General features: G+C 36.8%; 1 protein-coding gene across 6 annotated transcripts in view; it reads left to right on the forward strand.

Annotated features, from left to right (window-relative positions):
- Positions 1 to 13,480, forward strand: part of MAP3K4 (mitogen-activated protein kinase kinase kinase 4) — a 155,623-nt gene that overhangs the window by 26,249 nt on the left and 115,894 nt on the right. The window lies entirely within an intron of this gene.

Below are 13,480 nucleotides of genomic sequence, written 5' to 3' on the forward strand. Positions count from 1 at the left end.
GATGATGAGGCTCTACACCCGGATAGTTTCGTGTTAGTGGAGGGAAAGATGTAAGAGATACTGCAATAGATAGAATCAATGAGACTTCTTTGGGAGAGGGAGGAGGATCAGGGGAAGGAAGGGCATTCACATCTGCTCTACTTTTCTATCAGGGTTTGCTTTCTTGTTATGGGATTGTTTTTATGTAATGTCAGTTTACTAAATTTAGAAGGAAAGATTACCCACATTCCTGTAAAATGAACAAAGTTCAGACATGATTCAAATGACTTTATAAATAGATAATCTATAGGTGAGATTGAAACTGGCTGCTTTAAAGTGGAAGTCTTTTTTTTTTTTTAAGGTAGTTACAGGGAACAAAAAAAGTTGTTATAGTTTGTGTGCTTCTCTCCAGGTATGTATATTTTTGTTGCTGTTCAATTGTTTTCAAGATGTATCTAACTTTTTGTGACCCAGTTTGGGGCTTTCTTGGCAAAGATACTGAAGTGGTTTTACATTTTCGTCTCCAGCTCATTTGACAGATGAGGTAACTGAAGCAAACTGGGTTAAGTGACTGGCCCAGGGTCCCATAGCTATGAAGTGTCTGAGGTCGCATTTGAACTCAGATTTTCCTGACTCCAGAACTCCACCTAGTTGCACTGTGTATGTATATGCAATTAAATTAAACTTAAAGCACAATTAGTGCTTTCTAAGTAATACTGTTAAGTTTTATTTTTTAAGATAAAAATTGGTATTGATAAATTGGAATAGTATCTTGCTTTGGAAAATGAACATGTCTTGAACTTATGTATTAATGAATTTTGATCCAAGCTTTCTTGTGTTTATAAATGTTAAGGAGCCCCCTAACTTTGTCTTCTTGAGTTGCCACATTTTCCAGACACACTGGACAGAGAGAATTAAGGAGGCCCTGACGTGCAGCTGGGACCCTTTTAGATAAACAGACCACCCTATATTCATGATCTAGAGTTTACCAAGGGAAAAGAATGCTCCTTTTGTCATTGCCTCTCCCCTTCTGGAGCGGATTAGTTCTTTCCCTCTCCCCTCTGACTTCCCTTTTTCCTGTAACTTAAATACCAGGGCTTTCCCTGCATTGCTGGACTTCTTGGTATGAGGAGTTCCCACATGAATTTGCCTTCCTCTTGTAACAGGCTTCTTGGACTTGTTACATTGTTTTTAGTTTACAGGATAAATGAATTAACTTGATTTTCTTCTAAATAGTTTTACTCACTATTTGCTTTTGTGAAACATAAAGTGAATATAGTTCAACTAATAAAAAATTATTAGCACTGGTTGAATGATAAGCAAAAGCACATAGGAAAGATTGGAGATTTTTAAAATTAATATTGTAATAAGAGCATAAACCTTTTTTTTTTTCTTTTAGTCTAGAACACCAGCTGTAGAATTCATTTTGTTAAAAATTAGGTTTTTGGGCAGCAGGTGATACAGTGGATAAAGCACCAGCCTGGATTCAGGAGGACCTGAGTTCAAATACCACCGCAGATCTGGGACACTAGCTGTGTGACCCTGGGCAAGTCACTTAACCCCCATTGCCCCAGAAAAAAAAAATACAAAAACAAACAAAAAAATTAGGTTTTAAAAAAAAACTTAATACTATATAGAAAGTTCTATAAATTGTCGGTTTTTCTAATCTTGGACATGTGTGGTCCACTATCACAGTCCTTTGGCTTGGCCATCAGAGCTGGATATTCAGAAGAAAAAATTACACTTACAGTTAAGCTGTTCATTTTCTGACATCTACTTACATTCCTTGGTTATTTATGTAATCCAGATTTATATGATAATCAGATGATTTTTTTTTCCCCACGGTCTAAGGTAAGAATTATTTATTTAAGCCTTCCCAATCACAAGCACAATGATAAAAGGTCAGCATATTTGTCACTGTGTGATGCCGGTTAACTTAAGGTCCCATATAATTTTCTGATCCACATACAGAGGAAAGGATGGTCCATCAGCTGTTGTGGTCCCCCAGTGCTTGATTAGTACGGTCCAAGTTTTCTTTACCCATCCTCATAACCGGTTGGGAGAGGATACGATGGTTATGAAACAGAGTATGGTTTCCATCTCCCCACGGGAGGGGTTCGGTCCAAATGAGGAGGTGCCGGTAGGGGACGAATTCCGGCCGTTTGTGATGCTCCCTCGATTTCAGGTAGGCATTCAGCATGCTGACTGCCACCCTGGGGAACGAGACGGAGAAGGTCAGTGTCCTCCACAGGTGGCCCCAGCCCTCCTGGTGTGGACCCCTCTGGAGAGTGGACGCCTGCTGGAGAGGGATCATCCTACTGGGCTGGCGCTGGCCCAGCAGCTGTAGCAGCCGACCACTTGCCGTTACAGCCAAATTCCAACCCACATGATTCATTATTGAGAGAAAATATATCTTGCTTGTTGTCTTAGCAGTTCATCCAGCTACTTGGCAGTGGCAGAGTCAGTCAGTCAGTAAACATTTACTACCAGTGCCTGCCATGACACTGCTAAGTGCTGGAGATACAAAAAAAGACAAGACAGTCCTTGTCCTCAGGTAGCTTAGTTAAGACCTAATTAAGTTATCTTCAACCAGTTTTTATTGAATATTTATTGTGGGTTTTTTGTTAGAAGAAAAAGAAGTCCCTGATTCAAAAAATTTGTGGTGAGATTAGAAGTATGCATTGAAAACATTTCTGTTTAGCTAAGTAATAATGGTTGTATACAATAGCAATAATAGAATACTTTTCGATTGCAAACTAGAGACATCTTGACAGTGAATAAATTGCTGTCTTTAGAGCCAGAAGAACTGGGTTCAAATCACTTAAACTCTCAGTGCTCTATGAAACTTTTTAATACTGTAGGTTACAGAGAAGGTGCTAAACTTGCTTTGAGAGGGAGTTTCTTATATCAGTGAAATCATGTTTAGTTCCTATGTCTATTCCTATCTGAGATCTATAGATGATCAATTGACACACACGTGTAATATACACACACAACTTTATGTTTCCTTTCTATAATTGCCAGAGATGGAGCATTATCTACATTTTCAAAAATTCTGTGTAGGTCCTTCCCTTCCTTCTCTGCCTTATTTTCCTTCCTTCCTCCCTCCCTCTTTGGGGGATGATTTACAGGAAAACATGGGCAAGAATACTTGATATCTATTTTGTATTTTCCTGGTTTCCTAATCTGTGAACTCTCTATCCTCCCCTTGGTGTATAAATTGTTTGAAGGAAGGGACTGACTCAGTTTTGTATTGGTATTTCCAGTGCCTAGCATGGTGCTTGGTACATAGCAGGGACTTAATAAATATTTGGTTGATTATTATCTTCTTTGTTAATAGTAGCAACTGACATTTACATAGTGCTTTAATATTGATGAAGTACAACAATCTTGTGAGGTAGGAAGCACATGTATCATGTGCCCATTTTATAGATGAACAAATTGAGAAACTTAGGTCCAGGCTTACAAGCTAATACATGACTGTAATGATTGGAATGACGCCTCCTGCTGGAGAGCTACTGTAGGAAAGCTCCGCCATGAGGAGAATGCCTCTGAGGGCAAGCCAGGTGGTCAGTTCCTTGGCGTCACTTCCTGACATTTGCTCGTGGGTACTGTCTATCAAAGCTACCAGCCAGTCAACTTGAGGAGCCTCCCATTTCTGGGAGGAGGACAAGAAGTAGGAAGCGGACGCTGGCGGAGGGGGCTTTTTCCTCTTTTGGTTCCTGACCTCGCCATGGCGGGTCAGATGATGGGGTCTCTTAGAAATAGTTAGATTTTTACCTTTCTCTCTGATCCTAATGCTCTTTAATAAATACTTAAACACTTAAATACTCTTGCTAAAGCTTATAATTTATTGGCGACCACTCATTAGATTTTAGATAGTATAGCTAGAATTTTAGCCCCTTACAGACAGAACAGAGACTTTCAGCCTCAGTCGAATGCTTTTCCACTGCCTCTAAAACATGATTTGTACGAGTAGGGATATTCTTATATAATGAATTAATGGAATGGTTGATGAGGAAAAATGTCCGCTGGAAAAAAGAGATTACTGTGTTAGGGAGGCAGTGTAGTGTAGTGGAAAGAACATTAGCTTCGTACTTCGGGCTACAGAGTTAGAGACTGTACCTGTAGTGTTGTTGGCACAGGGATCTCCCAAGTAAACAAGCACTTGTTGAGCTTCTGTGCTAAGTATCTGGAATGTAAAAAACGAACAAAAACCAGCCCCTGCTTTGAAGGAGCTCACAGTCTGATGGGGAAACAGCACACAAACAGCTCTGTACAAACAAGTTATAGGCCAGGCCCTAGCATTAAGGAAGGATTGGGAAAGGTTCCTTGCAGTAGGTGGGATTTTAGTGAGGACCTCAGAGGAGACCATGAGGAGGGAGAGTGTTTCAGGAATGAAGGTTAGCCAGTGAAAATACATGGAATTCCAGGGAAGGGAACTCCCTCCACTAATGTAGGTCTACCCCTTTCTCTGAAACTTAAAATCTTAGAGCATTGCCTGGTAGTTAAGCAACTTCTCTGTTCTCACACCATCAGTGTGTGCTGAAGCTCTCAGGTCTTCCTGGTTCAGAGGATGAGTTCAGCTTCTCTTTCTGATGATTGTAATACACATGAGTTCTCAGTGGCACTAAATGGCCTAGTCATTTTAGCATCCTGCTGCCTCAGTTTCCTCATGTGTAAAATGAGAAGGGTTGAATTAGATGACCCCTGAGGCCCCTTCCAGTTGTGGATATGTGATGTATGATAGATACAATGAAAGATTTAGAAACATTCCTTAAAATTAAATTTTACAGTGTACAGATAATATGGATGGCATCAAGTATATCCTATTAGTTTAATGAGATGATACAGAACTAGTAATGGCCAGACTTTTTGGGTGGTGTTAATCAAGTGAAAATATTAGGTAACACATTTCTGATGATTATTTTTCCAATAGTAGATAGAAATAGTTCTACAATGAGAACATGAAGAACTGCCAAAAGTGTTAGAAGATATTGTTTATTCGGTCTTCTAATACCATCTGTTGTCTCTGGTGTCCCTTTATAGTTTTAGCAATTTTGCTTGTTTTATTGCAAATTGTATAATTTTGAAATTTTTCTTTGAAGAATTCCACACAATGCATCCTTTGTGACCATTTTAAAAGAAAAGAAAAAACAATATATTAAACAAAAAATTTTAAGTGTGGAAATTAAAAGGGGAAAAAGAGCAAATACAGTATTATTATTTTGTTTAAATTTATATTATTTTAGCAGCCCATAGTTTTGTAAATAGCTTGGAGAGATGGTGTCATTTGGGAACTAATTCTGTAGTCTGCTTATTTGTGTTTGAGGATGTTGCTAAAGTATAATCACAACATTTTAAAAAGAGAGTAATTTAATTCCTTGAGCAAATCATTCAACCTTTCTCAGATGAAGAGATCTCCAAACTCCCTTTAAGTTGTAAAATTCTATAGTTCTGACTGTATTTTTTTTTGGGTGGGGCAATTGGGGTTAAGTGACTTGCCCAGGGTCATACAGCTAGTAATTGTCCAGTGTCTGAGGCCGGATTTGTACTCAGGTCCTCCTGAATCCAGGGACAGTGCTTTATCCACTGTGCCACCTAGCTGCCTCCTGATTGCATTTTCATTACATGTTTTTAAGCATTGTTTCCTACATCTTATTCCTTTGTGACATTTACTAGCTGTGTGACTCTGGGCAAATCACAGCCCTCATTGCCCCACCATAACAAAACAAACAAAAAAAAACAAAAGAAAATGATCTTTAGAAAAATAGATGGGTTTTTATAGGTATCATTACTTATCATCTCCACTTTACAAGAGATGAATCCTTTTATTTGACATAGCAGCTGTCTGGAAATTTCCATTGACTCACCTCTTATCTGCTGGCTTCCCTCAAATCAACAACAGTAAGCATTTCTTAAGTACCTGCTGGGTATCAGAACTCTGTACTGAGCCCTGAAGATAGAAAGATAGGCAACACCAATCCCTCTTTTCTAGGATTTCACAGCTCAGGGCCTCCCTTCTTTCTGCCAGAAGCCTTTCCTCATCTCCCTAGCTAGATCTGAAGATAATCTCAGAGATTATTATCTTCAGTTTATCCTGTATGTAAAATTCTTAAAATGAAATCCACTGCTGTCATGTGAGACACCGTTGTTTTGTTAACACACAACAGCGTCAAAGGAAAAGCATAACTATTTTTCCAATGGTGACCCTTGAGTACTTTTTAATATACTAGCCAAATTTTAAAAAATTGGTGTGACAGCTAACCGTGACGATTTTATACATAATTAAGCTCATTTAAAAAGCACTTTTTGAAGTGAGCAGAGCTGAGAGGACATTGTGCATAGTGACAGCAGTATTGTTCAATGAGTAATTGTGAATGACTTAACTACTCTCAGCAGTGCAATGATCCAAGACAATCCCAAGGAACTAATGAGGAAGCTTACTAATGCACCCCTATAGAAAGAACTGATAAAAAGAACACTTGTGGATTGTACATATATAACCTGATTGCAATCTTGTGGAGGGGGGTAGGAAAGAGAGAGAGGGAGGGAGAAAAATTTGGAACTCTAAATCTTATGTTAATGAATGTTGAAAACTACCCTTACATGTAAATGGAAAATAAATGTTTGTTGCTAAAAACAAACAAACAAACAAAAAGCACTTTTAGTCTAAATGGAGTGATAGTGAAGAATTAATGGACTCTGTTGAAAGGACTTAGTCAGCTGAGTTTCATAATATTTAGATTTGCAAGAGATACCTTAAAGAGGCTTTCCATTTTATTGATGAATCTAGGCCCATAGGAAAGTGGCTTGTTCAGTATTATAGTGCTAGTAATCAGAATTCAGATATAGACCTTTTTTATTATTTTATTTTATTCTGAATTTAAGAACTTTTGAACTTTTTTTTTTTAGTGAGGCTTTTTTTTAGTGGGGTTAAGTGACTTGCCCAGGGTCACACAGCTAGTAAGTGTTAAGTGTCTGAGGCCGGATTTGAACTCAGGTACTCCTGAGTCCAGGGCTGGTGCTCTATCCACTGCGCCACCTAGCTGCCCCACTTTTGAACTTTTTGACCTCTGAACTTTTTATTTGGAGCTTAAGAAATAAAAAGCATTTCCATAACTAAGTAGAATAGAAAAAAAGGGAATTACACTTGAAATTGCAGATCTATTATGGACAACTTGCTATTTATTTGAAATAGACAAGAAAGTTATCATGTGACTTTCTTCTTTCCCTACCCTGGAGATGTCTAGTATTAGACACAAATATGTACATACACAGTATGTATATATTTGTATAGATAAACATATGTGTATAGATTTTTAAAACGTATGTGTGTTCTCCCTCTGGATGCAAATAGCACCTTCCTTCATAGGATCTTGGAAGTTAATTTAGTTATTTATAAAAGAATGGCTTGGTCACTCAGAGTTGTCCTTAAAACAGTATTTCTGTTACTATATACAACATTGTCTTGGTTAAGCTCATTTTGCTTTTCATTATCTTGTGGAAGTCTTTTCATGTTTTTCAAAATCATTGAGCTCATCATTTCTTACAGCATACTAGAATTCTGCATGAGCATATAACCATGATTTGTTTAGCCGTTCCCCAATTGATGGGCATCCCTGCAATTTCCAGTTCTTTGCCACCACAAAGAGAGCTACTATAAATATTTTAGAACATAAGATTCTTTTTCTTTTTCCCTAATCATCTTGGGAAACAGACTTAATAGTGGTACTTCTGGGTCAAAAGATATAGGCAGTTTAATAACTCTTTGGGCATAATTCTCCAAAAGAGTTGGATCAGCTCACAGATTCACCCCACATCCCCTCCAACATTTGCTACTTTTCCCTTCTATCATTTTAGCCAATCTGATAGGTAAAAAATGATATCTCATTGATGTTTTAATTTGCAATTCTCTAATCAATAATGATTTAGAACATTTCTATAAATTGTTTTGATTTCTTCAAAAGAAAACTGTTTATATCCATTTACCTTTTATCAGTTGGGGAATGACTCATATTCTTACAGATTTGATTTATATATTTTTATATATTTATATATTTCTTTATATATTTGAGCTATGAGACCTTTATCTGAGGAACTGAGTGTCTTTATCTGAAGAACTGTCTTTTCCCAGTTTTCTGATTTCCTTGTGATCTTGGCTACATTTGTTTTATTTGTACAAAAACCTTTTAAATTCAGTGTAATAAAAATTATCCATTTTACATCTCATAATGCTCTTTATCTCTTGTTTGTTCATAAATTGTTCACCATGTTCCATGTTCTTCAAATTTTCTTTTAATATCTCCCTTTATATCTAGGTAATGTATCCATTTTGACCTTATCTTGGTAAATGGTCTTAAGAAGATTGGTCCATGCCCAATTTCTGCTGTACTGCTTTCCCAACAATTTTTACCAAATGATGAATTTTTGTTCCAACAACTTAAGTCTTTACACTTGTCAGGCACGAGGTTACTATATTCATTTGCTGCTGTAAATTGTATGTTTACTCTGTTGCACTGATCTACTTTTCTGTTTCTTAGCCAGCACTGGATAGTTTTGATAATTACTGCCTTAAAATATAATTTGAGATCTGGTACTGCTAAACCCCTTTCCTTTACATTTTTTCCATTAGTTCCTTTGATATTCTTGAACTTTTGTTCTTCAAATGAATTTTGTTTTTGTTTTTTTTCTATCAGTAAAATAGTTTTTTGATAATTTAATTGATTTCCTGTCTCTTCTATTTTGTCTAACCTTGGGCAATTCACTCAACTTTTTTGGGCCTCTGTTTCCCTTTTTATGAAATGAGTAGATTGAATTAGGTGATCTCTAAGGGCAGCTAGGTGGCACAGTTGATAGAGTATCAGGCTTGGAGTCAGGAAGACTCATCTGGCCTCAGTTATACTTACTAGCAGTGTGACCCTGGGCAACTGACTTATCCTTGTTTGCCTCAGTTCCTCTTTTATAAAATGAGCTGGAGAAGGGAATGTCAGACTACTCAGTATATATACCAAATGACTGAACAACAACAATTGAAAGATAGCTCTTTATCCCTGATTTTATAAGCTTCATATCTTCAAGAATCTTACAATATTGTTGGCATGATCTATAGTCAAGAGATATCTATTTGTATATACATACAAGGTAATATATATTATACGTGCCAAAACAGTAGCAGTTATGTGCCCAAATATTAGCTTAGGTCAGAGAAGAGAATGCTCTCTTGTTCATAAATTGTTCACCATGTTTAGTAATACTTCAGGAGTTATATGGATTCATGCTGTTTTAAAAAATGCATTGATGGTGGATAGAGCACCAGGCCTGGATTCAGGAGGACCCGAGTTCAAATCTGGCCTCAGACACTTAACACTTACTAGCTGTGTGACCCTGGGCAAATCACTTAACCCCAATTGCCTCACTTAAAAAAAAAATGCATCGAAGATAGATGACCATGGTTCTTCAAAATAATGGTACTATAAAATATTTAAAAGTTATTTATAATCTAGGTTAGAGGTATCAAACAGGATTGCATGGCAGCACTTGTGACTGATTAAAATGTAATTGGGACTTTTTTAAATTAGAAAAAAAATACATTACAACATAGGTGATGTTAATATGTTAACGTGGGTCCTGTAGAGATCTTTATGGTCTCATGGTTTGGTCTACATCACATGTATAAAACCAAATAGACTTCCCTCTCCCCAAATAAGAAGATACAATTGAGTTTTCTGATGGGTTACAATGGAATCCTTATATGTAGCAAACATATTTGTTTTTGTAAATTAAACAATAGAGCTACTGGAGGCAGCTAGTTAATGAAGTTAACTAAAGAAGATCTGAGGTCAAATTCAGCTATAGATATTTAATAATTGTGACTCTGGGTAAGTCACTTATTTGTTTTTGTAAATTAAACAATAGAGCTACTGGAGGCAGCTAGTTAACGAAGTTAACTAAAGAAGATCTGAGGTCAAATTCAGCTATAGATATTTAATAATTGTGACTCTGGGTAAGTCACTTAACCTCTGCTTGCCTCAGTTTCTTCAACTGTAAAATGGGGATTATAACAGCACCACCCTCGGTTGTTGTGAAGATCAAATGAGAATTATAAAACTCTTAGCACAGTGCCTTGACACATAGTAGGAGCCTAATAAGAGATTGGTCCCTTTTGTTCTCTTCCCTTATTTTCTATTTTCATAATCAGTCATCATTTAGATTTTTACAACCTTTTGGAAAAATTTACTCTTTAGCAATTAAAATTGGATAACATACATTTTGAAATAACTCCATTGCTCTTTTAGTTCGAACACTAAAGTTATCACATGTATTAAGATTGATTTGACACTATTGATCAGAGAAATGCAAATTAAAACAACTCTGAGGTATCATCTCACACCTATCAGAATGGCAAATATAACAAAAAAGGAAAATATTGGATGTTGGAGGGGATGTGGGAAAACTGGGACCTTAATCCACTGTTGGTGGAGTTGTGAGCAATTCTGGAGAGCAATTTGGAACTGTGCCCAAAGGTTTATAAAAGTGTGCATATTGGGGGGGGCATCTAGGTGGCACAGTGGTTAAAGCACCAGCCCTGGATTCCAGAGGACCTGAGTTCAAATCTAACCTCAGACACTTGACACTTACTAGCTGTGTGACCCTGGGCAAGTCAGTTAACCCTCATTGCCCTGAAAAACAAAACTGTGCATACCTTTTGACCCAATAATACCACTGCCAAGTTTATATCCCAAAGACATCCCCTAAAAGAGAAAAAGACCTATGTATATAAAAATATTTATAGCAGCTCTTTTTTGTGGTGGCTAAGAATTGGAAATCAAAGGAATGCTTATAAATTGGGGAATGGCTAAGCAAGCTGTGGTATATGATTGTGATGGAATATGATTGTGCTATAAGAAATGACAAGCAGGATGGATATCAGAAAGTCCTGGAAAGACTTACATGAACTGATGCATAGTGAAGTGAACAGAACCAGGAGAACATTGTGCATAGTGACAACAATATGAAGAATTGTGAATGATTTAACTATTCTCAGCAATACAATGATCCAAAACAATCCCAAAGGACTAGAGAAGAAGCATACTATCCACATCCAAAGAAGGAACTAATAATATTGATGTAACACATGCTATTTTTCTCTTTATTTTTTTCTTTTATTCAAGTTTTCTTTTTTTTCTTTTTTTGGTTGGGCAGTGAGGGTTAAGTGACTTGCCAGGGTCACACAGCTAGTAAGTGTCAAGTGTCTAAGGCCGGATTTAAACTCAGGTCCTTCAGAATCCAGGGTCGGTGCTTTATCCACTGTGCCACCTAGCTGCCCCCTTATTCAAGTTTTCTTATACAAAGTGACTAATATGGTAATGTTTTACATAATTGCACATGTAGAACCTATAATTGATTACTTACTGCTTTAGGGAAGGGAGAGGGGAGTTAGGGAAGGAAGGATAGAATTTGGAACTCAAAACTTTAAATAAAAATTGCTTATTATAAAAAAATTTATTTGATATACCATTACCTTATTAATGTTGGAATGTGAACCAACAATATTTCAAACAATGTGAATGTACCTTTTGACTGAAAATGTCATTGTAGAAAGAGACATTAAACACATAGCTTTAGCTTTTTAAATGTACATGGAGGAGGCAGCTAGGTGGCGCAGTGGGTAAAGCACCGGCCCTGGATTCAGGACGACCTGAGTTCAAATCCGACCTCAGGCACTTGACACTTACTAGCTGTGTGACCCTGGGCAAGTCACTTAATCTCCATTGCCCTGCCCTCCCCCCCCACCCCCAATGTACATGGAGTGCATATCATAAAATTACCTTTCTATTATAAATCAAATTGTTTGGTAGTATTACATGGTGTTTTTACTTCCTTGATACCTGTGATTCCTAATGAGTCAAAATGATTATACTGTAGTTTATATAATTTGTGACAGTTTTCATCTGTTTTAATATGTTGCTTTTATATAAAAGCAAAATAATCAAAGTAATTAAATTATTAATTAAAATAATTTGGAAACATTTTGAAAAGGGTTATTGGTCTATATTTCTTAAACATGGGCATTAGAAAAAAGACAGTTCTTTTCCTGAAGATGCCAAAGGAAAGAAAAGTTGAGTTTTAACAAAATGATGAGGTGAATTTATCGTTTTGTTTACATATGGGAATAGAATGGTTAAAGAAAATTCTATACTTAGGCAACTTATCTTTTTCAAAGTAGAGGGAACATTCAAACAGAACAATGATAAGATACATCTTTGTGTCAAGAAGAAATTTAACTCTTAACCTCTACCACTTAACAGTGTAGGATACTTGACTGAATATCCTGAGTAAGAGATTACATAAGAGATGCCAGGGTTAAAATTCAGATTATTTCTCACCATTTTATTCCTATTTTCACTTATTTAGTGGAGATGGCCCTGATTTTGGAGCCAGAGGCTCTAAGCCACTTTCCTCATTTGCAAAAAGTTGGGATTGGGCTACTAGACCGCATGTCCCTTTTAAAAAATTTTATTTTTATTTTTATTTATTTTTTGTTGGGGCAATGAGGGTTAAGTGACTTGCCCAGGGTCACACAGCTAGAAAGTGTCAAGGGTCTGAGGCCGGATTTGAATTCAGGTCCTCCTGAATCCAGGGCCGGTGCTTTATCCATTGTGCCATCTAGCTGCCCCTCCCCCCCAAGTCCCTTTTAGCCTTCAATCTTGTAAGTACTGTGATTATTTCCTGTGCCAAACATAGTTCACAAAGCCTTTGTCCTCTGCATTCTTCATAAACCATCAATTATTCTGACTTTATTAATACTCTTTTAAAATATCTGCTATTTAGCTATATGGAACTCTTTCATCTTTCATACGTGCATATGTATATGGACACACACACATGTCCTTTTGTAATTTAAAGTCTTGAGTTCTCATTCAGTAAGGAAGAATATAGTAAATCCCAATAGGTTCTGGAAATATAAATACAAAGAATTGAAATAACCCTTACTCTTCTAATGGAGAAGAAAACTAGCACATATATAAAGTTATGAAAAATGCAAATATATTCAAATCAGTGTCCCCCTCCTATTTTTATTCAGCTATTAGTTGAGGCAGATATAGGAAAGGCTTCACAAAGTGCTACTTAAGCAGTGATTTGAAGGGAAGAGGGATTCTGTGAAGAGGGAGAGCATTCCAGGCACACAATACACTCCATGTAGAAGCATGGAGAGGGGAGGGTGACGTCTTCTTAAGATGCACAGAGAAAAGGCTGATCTGCCTAGGTGGTAGATTCACTGAAGTTAGAAAGATTGATTAGGACCAGTTTGTAAAGGGTTTTAACAGGATAAACAAACAACTTCTTATGTTATTCTGGAAGTAACCGGAAAACACTGGAGTTGATGGTACAGGGCAGCGATATTAAACTCAAGTAAGTAGAAGCAGATATCTTCAAAGCAACACGTTGATTTAAAACAAGACAGAACACAAATGTCTCTGTTGTATTCTATTTTTAT

This window comes from Dromiciops gliroides, chromosome 4 (genome assembly GCF_019393635.1).
Source record: "Dromiciops gliroides isolate mDroGli1 chromosome 4, mDroGli1.pri, whole genome shotgun sequence".
NCBI classification, from domain to species: Eukaryota; Metazoa; Chordata; class Mammalia; order Microbiotheria; family Microbiotheriidae; genus Dromiciops; species Dromiciops gliroides.